The sequence below is a fragment of the Lagenorhynchus albirostris genome, chromosome 7, assembly GCF_949774975.1.
Source record: "Lagenorhynchus albirostris chromosome 7, mLagAlb1.1, whole genome shotgun sequence".
Taxonomy (NCBI): domain Eukaryota; kingdom Metazoa; phylum Chordata; class Mammalia; order Artiodactyla; family Delphinidae; genus Lagenorhynchus; species Lagenorhynchus albirostris.
The window spans coordinates 78,555,245-78,572,121 of NC_083101.1; the positions used below are offsets into that span (position 1 = coordinate 78,555,245).

At 35.6% G+C, this 16,877-nt stretch overlaps 1 non-coding gene across 1 annotated transcript; it reads left to right on the forward strand.

Moving 5' to 3' along the window:
- The first annotated feature begins 779 nt into the window (after positions 1–779).
- Positions 780–852, forward strand: TRNAV-CAC (transfer RNA valine (anticodon CAC)). Its single transcript has one exon. It is a non-coding gene; the product is annotated as a tRNA-Val (tRNA).
- Positions 853–16,877: the final 16,025 nt, after the last annotated feature.

Genomic DNA, 16,877 nt, shown 5'->3' on the forward strand with positions numbered 1-16,877 from the left:
TATGGTTGTATTTTAATAAAATGTTACTCTCTGACTTAAAAAATTAAGCTGGAAATATTTGGTCAATTCTTTATTGATGATGAGGACCAAGAAGAATCTTATTAATATTATATCTAGAACCTTGCTTCTAATTAGCATAAGAATTTCTGAATTTAAAATAGAAAAATAGGTGGTATTCCTTTATTGCATTATATGTCAGTAGCTTTTGTGGGGATAATATCAAAATATATACAGTTGAATACGCTCTTTAATTTACACATTCAGTAAACATTAAACCAGAAGATTTACCACGTACCTAATGAATCTTAAACTTCAGGGCATTTGCTCACAAAGACTCAAAGGTGAGACAGTAGCCGTTGTTTCGTATGGCCCTATAATTACGTTAAATTTATACAATTAAAATATTTTAACAGTTAGTTAAGACTGATAATCTCTTCAAGTAACAACTTCCCCTCTGTCACACCTCTCCTTTTGTGTCAGGGAACACTGAAGCAGCCATGGGCATCTTGGCTAGATGGTAGCAGAAGTTGAGTTGGGGATACATAAACTTTGTATTTAGTAGATGAAACCGCTTTCATGTACTGTCAAGGCATTTTGAATCCACCATATAGGAATGGTGGGTACCCCTACGGGCCCTGTGCTGAGTCACCCATCATCATGTCACAAACTTTTACAGCCACAGATCACGATGGGATATAAATGTGTCCCAAGATACGCAACAAAAGAAATATGTAAATAATAGAGGTATGAAAAGGACAGAGCTCAAAAGATTCAGGACTTCCCTGGTGGCGCAGTGGCTAGGACTCTGTGCTCACAATGCAGGGGGCCCAGGTTCGATCCCTGGCCAGGGAAATAGATCCCACATGCATACTGCAGCTAACAGTTCACATGTCACAACTAAGGGGCCCATGTGCAGCAACTAAGATCTGGAAGAACCAAATAAATAAATAAATATTTTTTTAAAAAAAAGATTTTGTTGTTATTAGAATATTCTTTTAGTCATAAGTATAAAATTGTAAGAAGAGTATTTAGTTCTCATCAGCGCCTAAATCAGAGGAGAATTTCTCTCTGTCAGGCATATACTTGGTAATATATATGACTACAAAAACATCATGCATTTAAAAATGAGAATTATGTAAAATAAAATTTAATAAAATTCTTATGTTTCTAGGACACAAACCTATAGCAATACTACAGAAAGTATATCTGAAATATCTCATATACAAAAGAAACTCAATGGAAGTTTCCCAAGCTTCAAAATAATTTTTAAAATCCACATGACGTAATCAATACTTATTTGTGAAACTGAAAGAACCTTTTGTAAATTGTCATTATTAATTTAAAAATAATCAACCATGCTAGTGGAAATATTGAATAGCATTCTCTCTAAAGAAAATAATAATTTAAAAGTGTTATAAAGAAATAATCAGAGAATATATAGCCAAAGCCAAAGTACAATAAATGATATGTCTGGCAGTTAATTATAGAGAGTTGAATTTTTTTTAATGTATGATGAATTTGTCAGCTTCTTCAAATTTCTATTGTGCTTTTTTTTGTTAATTCTAAATAAATATTCACAACCATTCCTATTTTGTATCCTTTTCCTTAAAGAGCACTCCCAAAAGTATTGCTTTAGGTCCCATAAAATCTGGATCTACTCCTGTTTATGAGGCAGATATAACTGTATCACTGCTGAAACTGCCTCTCAGAAAAATTAAGCACCCTGCCCTAATTTACAGGGAAATGAATGCTGAGACTGGAATTTGATTCCGAGATTGTCATTTCAAAGTCCATGCTAATGCAATGCGGCCAGTCTTCTAATCCCTTCTCAGATAAGGTGAGAGAGGCAATAATAGCTCTCTAATAGAAAGACAGAGATACAGGTAGGGTCTATCTCCCTGAACCCTCAGCCAGCTACCTACTACCACCAAAGGTTCCTAAGACAGGTACATTAAAGGACACTCCAAGCAAAGAAATGCTTTCTATTGGGGACTTCATTGTTTTGAGTAATAAGTCAGCATGTGGAAGTCCTTCTATATGATGTGCACCAAGTCAAGTCTTGAAAAGCAGGTAACCTCTAAAGTTTTTCTTTTTTTCTAAATGCATCTACAATGTTAAGAATGAATGAAGCTTTAGCACTCAAATATGCTTTATGTTTTATTATGTGGGAAGTATTTTGAACTCAATGACTATTTACTGTATCATAGCCTGTGACGTAGTCTGCTCACACCTCTTAAGGTAAGTTGTGCCATGATTCACTACAATCCTAATTGCTTTAATTAAGCAGTCAATGATATCCTGGCATTGCATCTTAATTTTATATACAAAAAGGTAGACTTATTTTGCATACATGAACTAAGAGTTGTCAAAGCAAATGGAGATTGTATTCTGCACATAAAGTAATTTTAATTTTCTCTCTAAAATTTCTATGAACATTATTTAAATAAAATTAATATTCAAACAAACTTTTAGCTAAAAATAATGAATGTAGACTAAAGTTTCTTTGTATCTTAAACATAATCAAGAGTACAATTATGGTATTTCATTGATGTTATCTAAAACAGTAGAAGTCCTACTGCCTCTAACATGCAAACTTAAAAAAATGGCTGAGGCAGAGGGCAGAATACTGGATTTGAAACTGGAAATTCTGGGCTTGTTTATAAATCCTTCATAGATTTATCTTATGATTGCAAGCTCTTAACCTTTCTAAACTTTACATCCACCAATTATAAAATGGGCATAGTGAGTCCACATCAATGCTGACACCTTAGCTATTCTAAGAATCTTGTAATATGATGTAAGTGACAGCATAATGTGAACTAATTTCTAGGCCATCTTTGACCTGTTTATACAGAAACATACACTATCCTTTCTGTTTGTAGGGTTAACATCAAAACAAGCACCAGAAAGAGAATTATATCCTTGATGCAGTCTATCAGAATCATATAGGGAGGAAATAAATGTGCAAACAAAAGACAAATGATAAACACTTCTTCAGCAAAGTCCTCCCCTTTTCTCACTTGCCAAGGAATCATTATATTCCAACCATTTTTATGCACACAATTGGGTTTTAGTTTAGTTAGAAATTAATTTTTCAATGTTTTACTGTTTGAAATGAACATCATTGTATGTCTTTTCTCAAGCTGTTACTGTGCTAAAAATTCAACAGAAAAGTGAGGAACATAAATTCTTCTGCTTTTCATTATTATTCAAATGATATGTGTCCTGCCATCGGGGAAAATAAGCACTTTGAACTTTAAGGGAGGAGCCAGCTAGTCTTTCCTCAAACAAAAAGTCTTCCAAAACCACTCCAAGATCACACAGAACTCCTCACACGTATTTCATGGAATATTACTCTTGAATACTCTACCAATCCGACATATCACTTCAGTTCTCTGTGGCTGAGCTTCATCTGGGAGGATATAGTCTCTATCTTGATGAATCAACCATAATGAAGAGAATAGCAACCAACTGAAACCAATCCAGAACTGACACAGATGTTAGATTAGTAGATAAGAACTTTAAAACAAGTATTGTAACTGTATTACATATATTTTAGTTAGAACTACTGAAAAAAAAAGAAGCACCCAAATCAAATTTCTTGAGACGGAAATTACAATGTCTGGGATGAAGAATACATTGGAGAGCATTAATGCATTAATGGAAGATTATACACTGTAGAAAAAAGATGACTGAAGTTGAACAGAAAAAAAAAAAATGTAGTGAACTGTGGAACAATGCCAAGTGACCTAACATGTGGGTAATTGAGGTCTTGAAAGAAAAGAGAGGGGCTTGAGTAATGACAGTGGCAAAAGTCATTAAAGAAAGTGAGGAAGTCGTTATGGGAGAAAAAATTGAACTTGGAAACTGTCGAGTTTTAACTAAGGAAGGAAGTTGTGGAAGAATACTGTGATGTTTGTTGAGTTAGAATCTAACCAGATCATCATAATCCCAAGTATAACCCAGAGTTAAATTGAATGGAATGATGGGAAAAGAATAAAACACCCAATAATGTGAACTATGAAAAGGATTGGAGGATTGATAGAAGTTCATGTAGATCTTGTTTGGCTCTTTGTATACTCAGATTTTGATTCTTTCAGCCTCCCAACACCTCATAAGGATTTCTTCACAAATTAGACTTTTCTGCTCCGTGATAAAATAACCCAGATAAAATATGACACAATTTGAAAAAAATTATCCCCAGGAATATTAATACTGCGATCCCATATTATTAGCTAAACTTCTGACTGACACTAATTTTCCCCCCTGGTTATGTGAAACCTGGTATTATTGATCACTGTCAGAAAATTTTATCATTTAAATGTTTTTTCAAATATTTTACCTAAATCATCTGTCACAGTTAGAGAGCCTTTTTATCTTTAAATATTTATAAGCTCCTTGGAGAAATAAAGAGATCTTCACAGCCTAAATCTGTAAAAATATCTTTTTTCAGGTTTTTATATCTAGTAGACTTCTGACTAAATCATAATGCCTATAATTTGCTGAGCAATTTAGGCCAGCTCCATGAAAGTCTTTAATATGCAATTATGATGATCTAATCAAAAACAGTGGCAGAATTTTTTTCTAATACAGATAAGTAAATTAAAAAACTGCTAAGTATATTTTCCTATGTATACATAACCTCCAATGTTATATCATTGACTGTACAAAATAGTGTTGCTTTAATCTTTATGTATGTAAAAACTCCATTTTTATAATATGAATATATTTGTTTTATATATAAATCAATATATATTTATATTAGGATTTTGACGAATTATTATAAAGATCTTAGAAAGAATGTTCAATTGCCAACCATAATTCCTTGACACAGCAGTAACCAATTTTAGTGATTTAAAACATATTCCTTCAGGGTTCTCATCTCTGTCAAACATATAGACACACACGTTTAAAACCACATCATGGAGGGCTTCCCTGGTGGCGCAGTGGTTGAGAGTCCACCTGCCGATGCAGGGGACGCGGGTTCGTGCCCCGGTCCGGGAAGATCCCACATGCCGCAGAGCAGCTGGGCCCGTGAGCCATGGCCGCTGAGCCTGCGCGTCCGGAGCCACTGCTCCGCACGCAACGGGAGAGGCCACAACAGTGAGAGGCCCGCGTACCGCAAAAAAAAAAAAAAAAAAAAAAAAAAATCATGGACATCTTTTGTAGGTCAGAAATTATAAATGGTATCATCACTTTTAATGATTATGCACTATTTTTTATATCACCATAGTATTGATGGAGATTTGAATTATATTTTTATTTCACCATTAGAAATAGCTCTGAAATGAACATTATAATGTGGATGTTTTTTCATGTATTCTGCTATCATTTATGCACATAATTGTCATCTATATTTTGGTCCATGTACTTTTTCAGTGATTGCCTAATTTCAGTAGTGTGGCTTGATTTCCTCTCCTGCCAACAGAGAGCGCCAAGGAAAACCCTCAACAACAGGTGGGTGTAAAGTGGGGAAGTCTAAGAAATTGTTGGTCAAAATAGTTCTGTGAACAGGTGATGATAACATATACTAAACCAGTGACCACGAAATGGACAGGAGGGAAAATTTAAGAGGCATTTCTGACATGGAAAAAGATTCTCTAGATTAAGATTTCCTTGAGGACAGAGACTTTGGCTCTCTCTTCTTTATTCAGAGCTTATTGTAGTGACTGGCACATACTAAGGAATCAAAAGAACAGGATGGAAAGAATGATGAACGAAAAGAGTATTTACAGCAATGGATGCCTAAATTGTGCCCACACTGAGTGAGAGTAAGGAAATGAAGAAGCCTGTTTTGTTGTGAAAATGGGAGGATCAATACTCACATTGCTATTTCCACTTTGAATGCCATTGTTTTTCATCATTATGTGCATGGAAGCCCCTTCTAAGAATCTTTCTCTGTTCTTCAAATCATTACCTCAGAAAACATAAATTTCTTCTCTTCCAAATAATCTTAAACATTTGCTGTTAATTTCTACTCTATGCTATAGTGCTCGATTTTACTTCCTCTACTTGATGGTGATGTCATTGACAAGTACCTTGTTTTTTCACACTTAAATCTCCCATGCTGCCTAGTATAATAGCTTGTATATTATAAATATTTTAAAATTTGTATATAAAAGGAAAATGTGTAACTGAATCCTATATATTATCAGAGTTATTACTGATACTGGTTATCTCCTAATAAAGGAGGCTAGTTTATTTATTTACATTTTTATTATTATATTTTGTGAGTCAGGGAACTGTGTTTCCCACTCACCTGCTGTTTGATTTATGGCATACCGAGTCACACTAAGACTTCCCACAATCTGTGCTCAGGCACCCCTGTAATCAACTCACCAATCAATCTTATTTAGAAGCTAGAGGAGTAATAATAAAGTGTGTGAGAGCAAAGAAGGGAATAAAATATATACAAAAGAAAGACTTTCTGTACACTCTCAATATGTTTCTTGTTACTAAACATGCATTTCTCAGTGCAGTTTCTAATTGTCTTCCTGAAGACTTTGCATATTTTACTATGGAGAAATGCATATAAATTACTTTCCCTTAAATCAAAGAATTGGAAGGTTATATACTGACTTTGCAGAGTAGGACAGATCTTACACAAATAATTGATATCACATTAATATACATTTTTTCTTGCTAATTAAATATTTGGTAATTATTTTGGATTCCATGAAATAAAATATTTAAAAAATTCCATCTTATCAATGAAATACTCTCACAAAGAGCCAAAAAGTCCTGATTTATGGATACAAGTGTGGACTCTGTAATCAGAATAAAATTTTTAGACTCTTGGCTCTGTTATTTTATTAGGTATAGGACCATGGGTTCCAGTTTTCACAAATCTGTTAAAAGAGACAGTAATATTAATGAAGAGTGCGGTTGTAGAGATTTAAAAAATAAAATAGGTGATGTTCTTACACTGCTTGGCACATAGAAAGTGATGAATAAATATATATATTTTTTCCATTTATCTGTTGTACTGAGTTAAAGATTCTTGCCACAGTCTCTAATACATTTCCCGTTGTATAGATTTGCATATTCTGTGCACTCTCTCACTATTCACATATTGGAGTATTTATTAATTCTGGAACTACTGCACTTCAAATGTGACCTTTATTAAATGGATTACATCACTTAACTATAGCTCTTGTTTGAGAATTCCCTAACAGCAAAATAGGAAATAAATAAACAAATAAGAGACCATTGCAGATTTCTTCTCATGAAGAAAAATACCTCTGCTCAGAAAAATGTCCAACGCATATGGATGCATATAGAAGTAACATTCTCTAGGCCTGGCTTGAATGGGCAGAGATGAAAAACAAGTCTGAAGAGAAGGAGAGATAACAAGAGAGAAAAGCAACTCCACTGAAATCCTCTGTGGAAATACACAGCCGGGGACTTTTTTAAGAATGGGGAATGTTTTATATTGTATTTTTATTGCTATGGTTTATATTTTCTATCAAATCTAAAATTATACTAGAAAGAATGTGCCCAGTATTTTTAATAAATCTTGGAAGTGGGTATGTGTTTCATATTTGGCTAAATATAAGGCATAGAGAAGGCTACAGGCATTACTGGAAGTGCAATTATTATTAAAATGGGAACAAGAAAGTGATAAGAACAGACCTTGGAAATGAGAATTTAAGCCACTAGTAGACATCCTATACTGGGTATCAGATTTTCACAGGACAGAGATGGGAGGTCAAGCCAATTTTATTTAAAATGAATAATTCGATATCAAGGCAACATCAGATATCTTCTTAGTAGTATATTAATTACAGGATATTATACTCTTCAGAAGCATGTTTTTAATTTAATCACACATGTTATTGATTTAATATTTATTATCAATCTTTCTGTAGATAGATAATATTGTTGCAATAAATATCATGCACATCCTTCTGAGTAGGTTTACAGAATCTTGCATTGCTGCTCATTTGTTTCCCCCTTCTGAATAGGTAGTTCACATCTTCTCGGTAATAATTATATTCAGACAATTTGAAAGATTTTTCCCCCCAGAGGCAACATAACTTGTATAACACTAGAACTGGGTGATATCATGTACACTTTTTTTAGGAGTTAACCTTTCTGCAGTTCAATTATATGCTTGTACTATAAACAGTCATATTTAGACAACCAGCATGTCCCCTCAATACATTTATTTGATAGGAGTAGATACTGTCAAGAGCAGAGCTGAGCCACCAGGTGTTGCAGTACTATGGGTACATAGTTCCAAACAATTTCATCATACATATGAACTCTTCCAACACTACTAGGAAACTCCCTCATACTAGCCCTTTATATTTACAAGCCTAGTCTCTGTCTTCTGACAACTACTAAAGTGTTCTCTACCATTAGAATTTCCAGAACGTTATATAATGTTATACAAATGAAAACATATGGTTTTTAAACTTCAGAAATTGTTTTCCACCAATAATAATATCCTAGAAATCCATCTAAATTATTACATGTATTGTGTTTATTTTTGGTGTTGACTAGAATTCCATGGTGTGAATATGGCACAGTTATTTAAACATTTACCCACTGAAGGATATTCAAATGTTTACAGTTTGGAACTGTTACAAAAATCCAATAGGAAGATTCATGTACAGGTTTTAATGTGAATGTATGTTTTCATTTCTCTGGGATAAGTGCCCAAGAACATGACTGCTGAGTTGTCTGGTTAGTACCTGTACAATTTTATAACAAACTACCGAATTATTTTTTAGAGTTGCCTGTACCATTTTGTATTTTCACTAGAAATGTATGGACGATCCAATTTATCCATTTTCTCACCACTATTTGGTTTTGTCACATTCTTAAAAATTTAAATGTTTGAATAAGCGTGCAGTGATGTTTCATAGTGATTTTAATTTGCATATCACTAATGGTAAATGATGATGAACATATTTTCATGTGTTTATTTGCCATCCATATCTCTTTCTCAGATTTTCTAACTGGATTTTTTAAGCTTAGATTTTGAGAGTTCTTTACAGATTCTAGATAAAAGAGCTTTACCAGACATGTGATTTACAAATGTTTCATCCCAGTTTGTAGTCTTATTTTTCTCATCGTCTCTATATTTCACAGTTGTACCCCTTTAACAGAGCAGAGTTTTAGCCAATTAATTATAAAGAAAAAAAAAAATTAAGTCTAACTATATTCACACCCTGAGTTTGTGGAACTGTTTATATAAGTAACAAAGCCACCATTTATTATATTACAGCAAGGGAAAATACATTCCAATGTTCAAATAATTGATTTACACATCACTATTTAGAATACAGCCCACTCATAAGTAGGAGGCTTCTATTTAAATGAACTACTTTGGAACAAAAACTGCAGTTACTTTCTTTTCCTAAACACAAATATTTTGACTTTCACTCTGAGTCAATTCAAATGAAAATAAATTAATGTCCCAAATACCTTCTCATATATTTTCTCACTGAGTCAATATTTTGACATATGCATGTGATGTTCAAAGAGATGTATCTAAAAATTTCTATTGAAATTAAGATTCAACAATATTGTGCAAGTCTTTGTAAATAATATTTTAAAATTATTTTTTTCAATTTTTAACTTAGTTTTAATAAGATTGAGTTACTTAGATGGTAATAACGAAAATATGATACACTAACTTAAGATATTACCCCTAACATTATCCATTGTCCTTTCCTTGTGCTATTATTAAATTTTCTTATTTCTAGCATATATTTTATTGTAAGTTCACTTTAATTTTAAGATAACAAATCTTTTCATATTGCTTTTCCCTTTTACAATACTATGTTATCTTAGATAAAATGATAAAGATTTATTTACATAAATAACAATTTTTGGTGTTATGCCTACTTTGATAAATTTTTGTTACATAAAATAAAAATAATGAAGCTGAATTGGTAGGAACCCTTTTTGATCAAATCCAATTAATGACTACTGTCATTTCTCAATTAGTCATAAAACTATTTCCTCCATATTTATCACACATATTTTTTACTTAATACTTTGAAGGATGAAAAGTGAGTTAGAATGAGGAGTGAACATATAGTGTGCTATTTTCTTTGTGATGAGATTGAAACTATGAAGAATGTATACATCTGTTTTAAGCCTTAAATTTATTGACCATTTCTTCGCTGTCTAGTATTATGCTAAGTATTTTGAGTGCTTTAGATTAAGGTCTGAATTCTGACATCAGGGATATTACATTTTTAGGAAGATAATGTGAATACGAACCAAGTTATCATTAAATCAGTTTGTAATAAAATGTTAAATACCAATTACCAGCTAAAAGTGCTACAGTGATTTATGAGAATACAGAGGGAAAAAAGTATACTAATGAAAAAGTAAAGCTTAAACTGGGTCCTATAAAATTAGGAGAATTTGGCTCAGCAGATTATAGCGGAAGTATTTTAAAAATACCTAAGGAGATGCAAATGAGGTAGTTGGAGAGGAAAGATAAACAAGGATGTGTCCTTTTCCTACAAAAATAACTTTTATAGTGATATTAAATAACATGGGGCTTTCTATTTGTTTTTCCTTTAGGTGTCAGTTTACTTGTAATTTTTAAAGAGAACCATGAATGTGTACCTATCATCAGACAGAATATCTACAATGAATACTTATCTGTCAAAAAGTTTTTAAAAATCTGAATACCACAGACTTATTGGAGCAAAAAGTTAGACTGTGTACTAATCTAAAAATGAAGACTGAAGTACTGGAAACTTACATTCAATGAGCATTTTAATTCTACATTGGTAGCTGAGTTTGTTGGAAGCAAATGCTGTGTGGAAAACAAAACCCCAATAAAGAAACCTAAAGAACTGCTGCCCATGATGTACAGAAATATTTTTTTATGATTTTTTATCAATCAGTTTAGGCAAGGTTATAATGCATCAAAGAACAATCCCCAAAACCTCTATGGCTTAGATTGAACATTTCTTTTGTTCTTGTGTTACACTGTAAATCTCTCTAGGAGAAAAGGCTCCTGTAGCACAGAGAGAAAGAGCAATGGCTGGGCTATAAATGACTCCCATGGTTTCTGCTCCACAGCACCACCCATCACATTCAGTCACATTCCATGGTCAACGCCAATCACGTGGTCAAGCCCGATTTAAGAAGAGAGGGTAAAAACAAACCTCATGGAAGGAAAAGGGAGTTAAATTACTAGAAATATTAAGCCAATCAACCACAGAGTAGTTAGAAAAAGTTCATCACTAAACTAGAAAATATTCAAAGTACATAAACATTTGTTTCACAAAAAGGACCATTCAAATGAACAAAGAAATGCTTAAAAAAATGTTCAAAATCTTTAGTATTAAAATAAAGACAATTAAAAGGATGAGGTATGATTTTTCAACCACTGGATTGATAAAGTCTAAACATATAGCTAGGGGGACCTTCAAGATGGCAGAGGAGTAAGAGGTAGAGGTCACCTTCCTCCCCACAAATACATCAAAAACACATCTACATGTGGAACGACTCCTACAGAACACCTACTGAACACTGGCAGAAGACCTCAGATTTCCCAAAAGGCAAGAAACTCCCCACATATCTGGGTAGGGCAAAAGAAAAAAGAAGAAACAGACACAAAAGAATAGGTACAGGACCTGCACCTCTGGGAGGGAGCTGTGAAGGAGGAAAGCTTCCACACACTAGGAAGCCCCTTCACTGGCAGAGACGGGGGGTGGTTGGGGGGGAATCTTCAGAGCCACGGAGGAGAGCACAGCAAAAGGGGTGAGAGGGCAAAGCGGAGAGACTCCCACACAGAGGATCAGTGCCAACCAGCACTCACCAGCCCGAGAGACTTGTCTGCTCACCCGCCAGGGCGAGCAGGGGCTGTGAGCTGAGGCTCGGGCTTCAGAGGTGAGACCCCAGGTAGAGCAGTGGGGTTGGCTGCATGAACACAGTCTAAAGGGGGCTAGTGCACCACAGCTAGCTGAGAGGGAGTCCAGGAAAAAGTCTGGACCTGCCTAAGAGGCAAGAGACCATTGTTTCAGGGTGCACGAGGACAGGGGATTCCTTCCCTGTCTGCCCACAGAAAGCAGAGCACCACCTTAGTGAGCTCCAGAGATGGGCACGAGCTCAGCTTGTGGCTATCAGCTCAGACACCAGAGACGGGCATGAAATGCTAACACTGCTGCTACAGCCAACAAGAAGCCTGTGTGCAAGCACAGGTCACTACCCACACCACCCCACCCTGGGAGCCTGTGCAGCCCGCCACTGCCAGGGTCCCATAATCCAGGGACAACTTCCCCGGGAGAACACATGGCACACCTCAGGCTGTTGCAATGTCATGCCAGCCTCTGCCTGCCGCAGGCTTGCCCCTCATTCAAATTATAACTATCGTACCACTCCCTCCCTCAGGCATGAGTGAGCCAGAGCCCCCTAATCAGCCACTGCTTTAACCCATCCTGTCTGGGTGGGAACAAAAGCCTGAGGCAACCTACACGCAGAGGAGGGGTAAAAACCAAAGCTGAACCCAGGAGCTGTACGAACAAAGAAGGGAAAGGGAAATTTCTCCATGTACCCTGAGGAGCAGCGGATTAAATCCACACAATCAACTTAAGGTATCCTGCATCTGTGGAACACCTGAAGAGACAACGAGTCAACCCACAATTGAGGCAGTAGACTTTGGGAGCAAATGTAGACATGGGGTTTGCTCTCTGTGACTGACTTGTTTCTGATTTTTATGTTTATCTTATTATAGTTTTTAGTGCCTGTTATCATTGGTGGATTTGTTTATTGGTTTCGTTGCTCTCAACCAAACCAAGATCCTGGTACCTTTCTATTTTAATATTTTTTTTAAATTTTTTAATTTAAATTATTTTATTTTTATATATTTATTCATTTAATTTTTTTTCTTTCTTTTTTTTCTTCTTTTTTCTTCTGAGCTGTGTGCCTGACAGGAGCTTGGTGCTCTGGCATGGTGTCAGGCCTGAGACTCTGAGGTGGGAGAGCCAAGTTCAGGACATTGGACCACAGAGACCTCCTGGCCCCATGTAATCTCAGTCAGCAAAAGTTCTCCCAGAGATCTTTGTCTCAATGCTAAGACCCAGTTCCACTCAAAGACCAGCAAGCTACAGTGCTGGACACCCTATGCCAAACAACTAGCGAGACAGAAACACAAACCCACCCATTAGCAGAGAGGCTACGTAAAATCATAATAAAGTTCACAGACACCCTAAAACACACCACCGGACGTGGTCCTGCCCACCAGAGAGACAAGATCCAGCCCCACCCACCAGAAAACAGGCACCAGTTCCCTCCATCAGGAAGCCTACACAAGCCACTGAACCAACCTTACCCCTTGGAGGTAGACACCAAAAACAATGGGAACTATGAACCCACAGACTGTGAAATGGAGACCACAAACACAGTAAGTTAAGCAAAATGAGAAGACAGAGAAATATGTAGAAGATCAAGGAGCAAGGTAAAAACCCACCAGACCAAACAAATGAAGAGGAAATAGTCAGTCGACCTGAAAAAGACTTCAGAGTAATGATAGTAAAGATGATTCAAAATCTTGGAACTAGAATAGAGAAATTACAATAAACGTTCAACAAGCACCTAGAACTAAAGAGCAAATAAATAATGATGAACAACACAATAAATGAAATTCAAAATTTGCTAGAAGGAATCAATAGCAGAATAACTGAGGTAGAAGAACAGATAAGTGACCTGGGAGATACAATACTGGAAATAACTCCCACAGAGCAGAATAAAAAAAAAAAGCAAGAAAAGAAATGAGGACAGTCTCAGAGACCTCTTGGACAACATTAAATGTACCAATATTGTAATTATAGGGATCCTAGAAAAAGAAGAGAAAAAGAAAGGGTCTGAGAAAATATTTGAAGAGATTATAGTTGAAAACTTCCCTAATATGGGAAAAGAAATAAACAATCAAGTCCAGGAAATGCAGAGAGTCCCATACAGGATAAATCCAAGGAGAAACACGCCAAGACACATATTAATCAAACTATCAAAAATTAAATAAAAGACAAAATATTAAAAGCAGCAAGGGAAAAGCCACAAATAGTATACAGGGGAATCCCCATAAGGGTAACGACTAATCTTTCGGCAGAAACTCGGCAAGTCAGAAGGCAGTGGCAGGACATATTTAAAGTGATGACAGGGGTAAACCAACAACCAAAATTACTCTACTCAGCAAGGACCTCATTCAGATTTGATGGAGAAAATAAAAGCTTTACAGACACGCAAAAGCTAAGAGAATTCAGCACCACGCAACCAGCTATACAACAAATGCTAAAGGAACTTCTCTAGGCAGGAAACACAGGAGAAGGAAAAGACCTAAAAAAACACCCAAAACAATTAAGAAAATGGTAATAGGAACATACACAGAGATAATTACCTTAAATGTAAATGGATAAAATGCTCCAACCAAAAGACATAGACTGGCTGAATGGACACAAAAACAAGACTCGTATATATGCTGTCTACAGGAGACCCACTTCAGACCTAGGGACACATACAGACTGAAAGTGAGGTGATGGAAAAGAGATATTCCATGCAAATGGAAATCAAAGGAAAGCTGGAGTAGTTTTACTCATATTAGACAAAATAGATTTTAAAATAAAGACTATTATAAGAGACAAAGAAGGACACTACATAACGATCAAGGGATCAAACCAAGAATAAGATATGACAATTTGAAATATTTATGTACCCAACATAGGAGTACCTCAATACATAAGGCAAATGCTAACAGCCATAAAAGGGGAAATTGACAGTAACACAATTATAGTAGGGGACTTTAACACCCCACTTTCACCATTGGACAGATCATCCAAAATGAAAATAAATAAGGAAACACAAGCTTTAAAAGACACATTAGACCAGATAGACATAATTGATATTTATAGGACATTCCATCCAAAAACAACAGAAAACACTTTCTTCTCAAGTGCTCATGAAACATACTCCAGGTTAGATCGTATCTTGGGTCACAAATGAAGCCTCGGTAAATTTAAGAAAACTGAAATCATATCAAGTATCTTTTCCAACCACAACGCTATGAGACTAGATACCAATTACAGGAAAAAAAATGTAAAAAATACAAACACATAAAGGCTAAACAATAGGCTACTAAATAACGAAGATATCACTGAAGAAATCAGAGGAAATCAAAGAATACCTAGAAGCAAATGACAATGAAAACATGATGACACAAAACCTATGGGATGCAGCAAAAGCAGTTCTAAGAAGTTTACAGCAATACAATCCTACCTCAAGAAACAAGAAACATCTCAAATAAACAAACTATTCTTACACCTAAAGCAATTAGAGAAAGAAGAACAAAAAAAACTCATACTTAGCAGAAGGAAAAAAATCATAATGATCAGATCAGAAAGAAATGAAAAAGAAATGAAGGAAATGATAGCAAAGATCAATAAAACTAAAAGATAGTTCTTTGAGAAGATAAACAAAATTGATAAACCACTAGCCAGACTCATCAAGAAAAAAAGGAAGAAGACTCAAACCAACAGAATTAGAAGTGAAATGGAGAAGTAACAACTGACACTGCAGAAATACAAAGAAACATGAGGGATTACTACAAGCAACTCTATGTCAATAAAATGGACAACCTGGAAGAAATGGACAAATTCTTAGAAAAGCACAACCTTCTGAGACTGAACCAGGAAGAAATAGAAAATGTCAACAGACCAATCAAAAGCACTGAAATTGAAACTGTGATTAAAAATCTTCCAACAAACAAAAGCCCAGGACCAGATGGCTTCACAGGTTAATTCTATCCAACATTTAGAGAAGAGCTAACACCTATCCTTCTCAGACTCTTCCAAAATATAGCAGAGGGAGGAACACTCCAAAACTCATTCTACAAGGCCATCATCACCCTGATACCAAAACCAAAGATGTCACAAAAAAGAAAACTACAGGCCAATATCTCTCATGAACATAGATGCAAAAATCCTCAACAAAATACTAGCATACAGAATCCAAGAGCACTTTAAAAGGATTATACACCTTGATCAAGTGGGGTTTATCCCTGGAATGCAATGATTCTTCAATATATGCAAAACAATCAATGTGATACAGCATATTAACAAACGAAGGAGAAAAAACATATGATAATCTCAATAGATGCAGAAGCTTTCGACAAAATTCAACACCCATTTATGAGAAAAACACTCCAGAAAGTAGGCATAGAGGGAACTTACCTCAACATAATAAAGGCAATATACGACAAACCCACAGCCAACATCCTTCTCATCGGTGAAAAACTGAAACCATTTCCACTAACATCAAGAACAAGACAAGGATGCCTACTCTCAGCACTAGTATTCAACATAGTTTTGGAAGCTTTAGCCACACAAGAAAAAGAAATAAAAGGAATCCAAGTCGGTAAGGAAGAAGTAAAGCTGTCACTGTTTGCAGATGACATGATACTATATACATAGGGAATCCTAAAAATGCTATCAGAGACTGCTAGAGCTCGGACTTCTCTGGTGGCGCAGTGGTTGAGAGTCTGCCTGCCGATGCAGGGGACACGGGTTCATGCTTCGGTCCAGGAAGATCCCACATGCCACGGAGCGGCTGGGCCCATGAGCCATGGCTGCTGAGCCTGCGCGTCCGGAGCTTGTGCTCCGCAACGGGAGAGGCCACAACAGTGAGAGGCCCGCGTACCACAAAAAAAAAAAAAAAAAAAGAAAAAAAAGAAACTGCTAGAGCTAATCAATGAATCTGGTAAAGTAGCAGGATACAAAATTAATGCACAGAAATCTCTTGCTTTCCTATACGCTAGTGATGAAAAATCTGAAAGAGAAATTAAGGAAACACTCCCATTTACCAATCCAAAAAAAAGAATAAAATATCTAGGAATAAACCTACTACAGAGA